Here is a 6,864-nt window from a genome sequence, read left to right as displayed (position 1 = left end):
TCCACAACGCTTTAGCCTGAGTCAATAACATAGCATTGTGACCCCAGACGTTGAAATCAGAAGACAAGTGATACCCAACAAGAGAAATTGGCGTAAGTTGTCTCTGATGTTAACACAGTAATATTAAAACATCTTTGAATACTTGCAGCCTGACTCAATACACGATCTCAATCTAAAAGCAGCCATGGCAGATAAACTACCTGTGATGAACTGGGAATCGGATAACTTAGCTGAATCTTTCAAGCTGTTTAAGCAACGTATAGAGCTATACTTCGTTGTTAAAAATGTGAAAAGTGAAGAAAAAGCTGCAAATATCTTGTTAGCAACAGGCGAGGAAGGATTGCATAAATTCAACAGCTGGGACTTGTCGAGTGACGAAAAAAAAGACCCAGAAGTAATTTTCAAGAAATTCGGAGAAGCCATCGAGCCTGCAGAAAATGTCAGAATAAGCAGACTAAAATTAAATACTCTACGACAGAAACCTGGTGAATCCCTGGACTCATTTTTCAGCAAATGCAAACTGCTGGCAAAGACATGCAAATTCCAACCAAAGGAACTCCAAGAAAGAATTATAGAATTAATCATTGCAGCCACATCAATACTAGAGTTCCAGAAAGAGCTTTAATAAAACCCAAGGAATACAAACTCGACGAAGCTGTAGCTCTTGGTAGAATTATGAAGCTGCCAATGCACATGTATCCGCATTGAAGTCCATGGGACAGCCAGCTCCTGAATCCACACCAGTTGAAGTTGTACACTCAGCCGAGGCAAGTTCACACAACAAACCAAGTAAGCCAAACGGAAGCACATCCGGTGAATGCAGAAATGTGATCTGAACCACCCGACAAGGAAATGTCCAGCTTTGGCCAAGATTGCAGGAAATGTGGAAAACGCAACCACTGGGCAAGAAATGTCGTTCTTCAGCCTCAAGCAAGCTACTATCTCAGCAACATGACAAGGAAACACATGAAGTTATAACAGAGTGTGATTCTGACAACCCAGACCACTATGGGTTTGATTAATGTACTCGGGGTGAGAAGATAAGTTTGCTGTCATTAAGCTGTCCACACCCAGAGGGAAGAGATGTCTAAAAGCAAAGGTTGATACCGGTGCTCAAGCAAATATCCTGAATTATGCAACATATCGGTCACTTTTTGGTCCATATCACAAGGCTAGTACAACTGATGTTCATCTTAGTGGTTACGGTGACAACCCTTTCAGTGCCACGGAACAGTAACAGTGCCAAGTGTTGAGCATCAAAACACTTATGCTGCGAATGTTGAATTCTTCGTATCAGAGCACGGAAACAATCTACTTGGCCTAAACTTGTGTTGCAAGCTAGGGCTTGTCAGTTTCCCTTGTGACAGGCATTAGTGCTGTGAGAAGTTTGATATTGAGGAGATCATATCATACACCAGCAAGGAGCAACTCATCAAAGACAACGCCGATGTATTTGAAGGTGTCGGGAAAATCTGAAAGGAACACAAAATCCAGCTGGCAAATGATGCAACACCCACGATTAATGCAACCAGAAGAACGCCAGATGCATTAAAAGAACCCTCAGGCATGAGCTAGACCGACTGATGGAAATTGGCATCATTAAAGAGGTACACGAGCCAACTGACTGGGTCAACAATGTTGTGCTTGTCACCAAATCCAACAGATCTCTACGCATATGCCTTAACCCCTGGGAGCTGAACAAGTTCATTAAAGGCCACACTACTATGCAAAAACTCTTGATGATATATTGCCAGATCACCAAGACAATCTCCAATAAAATATTCAATTACAATAAGGTATTGCGGCACTTAAAAGTTGATGAATTCCTTCAAACACCAGCATCCTGTGACTGCTCTACATCTCCCTTCAAATATACTCCAGTTGGCCATGTCATCACTGGTGATCTGAACTTGGTTGAACATAATCACCTTCGTAGGATATTATCTTGTTGACCCAAGTTCAGAGAACCTCGCAGGATCAACTGGAACCATAATTTTAAGATCATTATGGACTCTGTTGAAGAATATGCCAGGAAATGGGCTAAAAGGGAGGATGTAGAGCTGGACACACTGTCAGAATGGGTCAAATCTGTGAGGAAAATAGTGCGTGGCCGTATTGGTCGACTAAGATCACATGTTTGCAGAAGACCCTATTCTGTATTTAAAGATCCTGATGCTGTTAAGTGTTTGAATAATATCCATGACAAATATGTTGTCGTCCCTGCTGATAAAGCTGCCAATAACATTGTATTTGTCTGTAAGAAGTATTATTTTGAATGTCTTATAGACGAACTTGGTGTAACTAAGACCGCCACCAACTCCACTTACAGACAATCAATGTTCAACAAATCTGAAATTTTGGCACAAACCATAAGTCATTCATGGATAATTTTAATATTACAACAAAGGATGACCATAATAAGTTGCCTAGCTTATACTGGATACCGAAGCTCCACAAAACACCTTACAAAGCTAGGTTTATCGCAGGATCTTCAAAATGTTCAACAACAGAGTTATTGAAGATACTGTCTTCTGTTCTTTGTACTGTTAAACGAGGACTTCAAGCATACTGTGATTTTGTCTTTTCTAAGAGTGGTATAAATCAAATGTGGATATTAAAAATTCGAAGGAACTCTTGGAAAATTTGAAATCAAGATCTGTTTCAAAAATAACATCTATTAAAACTTTCGATTTTTCCACATTGTATACCACAATACCACATGATAAATTGAAAGAACGCTTGAGAAACCTCATCAACCAAGCATTTTTCTACAAAAACGGTTCACGCCGTTACAAATATGTGGTATTAGGGTATAATTCTACATATTTTTGTTAAAAATATTACTAACGCTAAAGTGTTTTATACCGAGAAAGACATTATCAGTATGCTTGATTTCTTCATTGACAACATATTTGTTGAATTTGGAGGACACATTTACCAACAGTGTATAGAAATTTCCATGGGCACTAACTGTGCTTCCTTACTTGCCGACTTATTTCTGTTCTCATACGAGGCAGAATTTATCCAGAACCTTATCAAGCAGAAACAGGTCTCTGTTGCTCGCACTTTCAACCTTACATTAAGATACATAGACGATGTTATTTCATTGAATAACTCTGAATTCAGTAAATATCTCGCTATGATTTATCCTCCAGAATTGGAGATTAAAGAAACTACAGAAACGGCCTCTTCTGCTTCATATCTGGACATTTTACTTGAATTTGACTCTAATGGTCACCTTTCTACTAGGCTATATGACAAGAGAGATGATTTCAACTTTAGTATAATCAATTTTCCACACCTCATCAGTAATATTCCACTCTCACCTGCTTATGGGGTATACATTTCCCAGCTTATTCGATATGCAAGAGCATGCAGTTCATATGGTGATTTTATAGAGAGACATGGCCATCTCTCTTACAAACTGTTAAATCAAGGTTACACCAGAGCAAGACTTGTCTCTACATTCAAACGCTTTTTTGGCAGGTATTGCAAGCTGGTAGATAAATACAATATCTCTCTTCGACAAATGATTACTGATGGCATCGGTGACATGGGGCCTTAGTTAGTGACCACTACCTATCTGACTTACAGATTGATATATGGCGGGTGCCAATTGTGGGGCAGGATGCGCTTACTATTTTCGAAACACCTGACATCACTTCTTGGTCTTCTGGCCAGAGGTCCATATATCTTTCTTTCATGAATTTGACTTTGTTTGTGTACCATCTATTTACTGTCTGTTCAGTGCTGTTTTGTGTCTATGTTTACAACTATTGTATTACAAATTTTGACCTAGTGTTATTGGATTATGGATTGGTATGATTGCGATTATTGGAACATTCCACTCAACAAAGAATCGCAACTTCTCACAACGTTCATACTGTTTTACACGATTGCCTTTTGGGTTGATATCTGCTCAAGACGTGTTTCAAGTCGAACTTGATCAAATCTGTGGACCGATCGACAACTTGTGGCTGCTGAAACCAGAAAGCAGCATGACTTGGCAACTCAAAATCTTATGACAGCATGCAGACAGAAGAATGTCAAACTAAACGGCGAAAAGTGTCACTTCAACATGGACAGAGTCAAACTGTTCGAACACATCCTCAGCAAAGATGGTATAGCGCCTGACCCTTCTAAGGTGGAAGCTATCCAGAAGCTCAAAGCACAAAAAAACAAACAAGAGCTGCAGTCACTCCTCGGACTTGTGAACTACTTATCAAAGTTTGTGAAACTGAGCCAACTGACTGAACCCCTCTGAAGACTACTTCAGAAAGATGTTGTCTTCACCTGGTCTGAGAGCCATGACCAAGCACTGCTTAGAATAAAACAAGCCATTGCCAAAGCACCAGTACTTGCTTACTTCGATTCAAACAAAGAAATTGTGATTCAGTGTGATTCGTCGAACAAAGGTCTTGGTGCTGCAATACTGCAAGACGGTAAACCAATTCACTTTGCATCGAAGGCTCTAACTCCTGCTGAGTCTAACTACAGCAATATAGAACGAGAAATGTTAGCTGTCATCTGGGCAACAAGGTACTTCAAACACTACGTCTTCAGTAGACATTTTGTCATTCACACTGATCACAAATCGCTAGAAGCCATAACAAAGAAGCAAATCTGTAAGATGCCAGCCAGACTGCAGAGACTTATCCTGCAAATACAAGCATACAACTATGACATCCAATACGTATCAGGTCAAGATGCACCACTTGCCGACTGCCTCTCCAGATGCATAGACATTAGACAGACAACATTTCAGATACATGATGTTGATGTACATGTTCATGATATCTCCACAATGAACCGTTCATCATTGATCGCATCAGAGAACTTACTACTTCTGATCCAGTTCTCCACTCCTTACCACGTACATCACCAATGGATGGCCACAAGAGAAAAACCAATGCAATGAAACGGCCCATGCATACTGGCAGCATCGCTCAGAACTAGCTATTTACAATGGTGTAGTATTGAAGGGCCACAGAATTGTCATACCGACAATGTTGAGACAGAAGATACTCCAAGTACTTCACAAACAACACCAAGGTGTAGAGAAAACCAGACTACGAGCCCGACAATCAGTATACTGCCTGGGCTGAATACAGACATTGAAAATATGATACATGACTGTAATCAGTGCCAGTCTCATCAGAGAAGCCAAACCAAGATTCCAGTACAGACCATTCACAGCTCTGAAGCCATGCAAATGATTGGTATTGACATATTTGAGTTTGAATCGTCTAAATACCTACTCGCTGTTGACTACCACACAGGGTTTGTTTGGGCGAACAAACTACATAAAACAAAGAGTTCATCAGTTATCAGTAAATTGGACAACATCTTCTCTAATTTCGGCTACCCAGAAAAACTAATATCAGATAACGGTCCACAACTTAACAAGCGATGAATACCACGAGTATTGCCAATCCCATGAGATAAACTACTCTACCAGTGCACCCCATCATCAACAAGCCAATGGGAGGGCAGAGAAAAACATAGGTAACCCTCAGTAACCCTCAGGCATGAGCTCGACCGACCGACAAGTTCAGAGAACCTCGCAGGATCAACTGGAACCATAATTTTAAGATCATTGTGGACTCTGTTGAAGAATATGCCAGGATATGGGCTAAAAGGGAGGATGTAGAGCTAGACACACTGTCAGAATGGGTCAAATCTGTGAGGAAAATAGTTCGTGGCCGTATTGGTCGACTAAAATCACATGTTTGCAGAAGACCCTATTCTGTATTTAAAGATCCTGATGCTGTTAAGTGTTTGAATAATATCCATGACAAATATGTTGTCGTCCCTGCTGATAAAGCTGCCAATAACATTGTATTTGTCTGTAAGAAGTATTATTTTGAATGTCTTATAGACGAACTTGGTGTAACTAAGACCGCCACCAACTCCACTTACAGACAATCAATGTTCAACAAATCTGAAATTTTGGCACAAACCATAAGTCATTCATGGATAATTTTAATATTACAACAAAGGATGACCATAATAAGTTGCCTAGCTTATACTGGATACCGAAGCTCCACAAAACACCTTACAAAGCTAGGTTTATCGCAGGATCTTCAAAATGTTCAACAACAGAGTTATTGAAGATACTGTCTTCTGTTCTTTGTACTGTTAAACGAGGACTTCAAGCATACTGTGATTTTGTCTTTTCTAAGAGTGGTATAAATCAAATGTGGATATTAAAAATTCGAAGGAACTCTTGGAAAATTTGAAATCAAGATCTGTTTCAAAAATAACATCTATTAAAACTTTCGATTTTTCCACATTGTATACACAATACCACATGATAAATTGAAAGAACGCTTGAGAAACCTCATCAACCAAGCATTTTTCTACAAAAACGGTTCACGCCGTTACAATATGTGGTATTAGGGTATAATTCTACATATTTGTTAAAAATATTACTAACGCTAAAGTGTTTTATACCGAGAAAGACATTATCAGTATGCTTGATTTCTTCATTGACAACATATTTGTTGAATTTGGAGGACACATTTACAACAGTGTATAGAAATTTCCATGGGCACTAACTGTGCTCCCTTACTTGCCGACTTATTTCTGTTCTCATACGAGGCAGAATTTATCCAGAACCTTATCAAGCAGAAACAGGTCTCTGTAGCTCGTACTTTCAACCTTACATTAAGATACATAGACGATGTTAGTTTATTGAATAACTCTGAATTCAGTAAATATCTCGCTATGATTTATCCTCCAGAATTGGAGATTAAAGAAACTACAGAAACGGCCTCTTCTGCTTCATATCTGGACATTTTACTTGAATTTGACTCTAATGGTCACCTTTCTACTAGGCTATATGACAAGAGAGATGATTTCAAC

This window comes from Ptychodera flava, chromosome 1, assembly GCF_041260155.1.
Source record: "Ptychodera flava strain L36383 chromosome 1, AS_Pfla_20210202, whole genome shotgun sequence".
NCBI lineage: Eukaryota > Metazoa > Hemichordata > Enteropneusta > Ptychoderidae > Ptychodera > Ptychodera flava.
The sequence above is the reverse complement of the archived record's forward strand: the minus strand, read 5'-3'. Positions refer to the sequence as shown.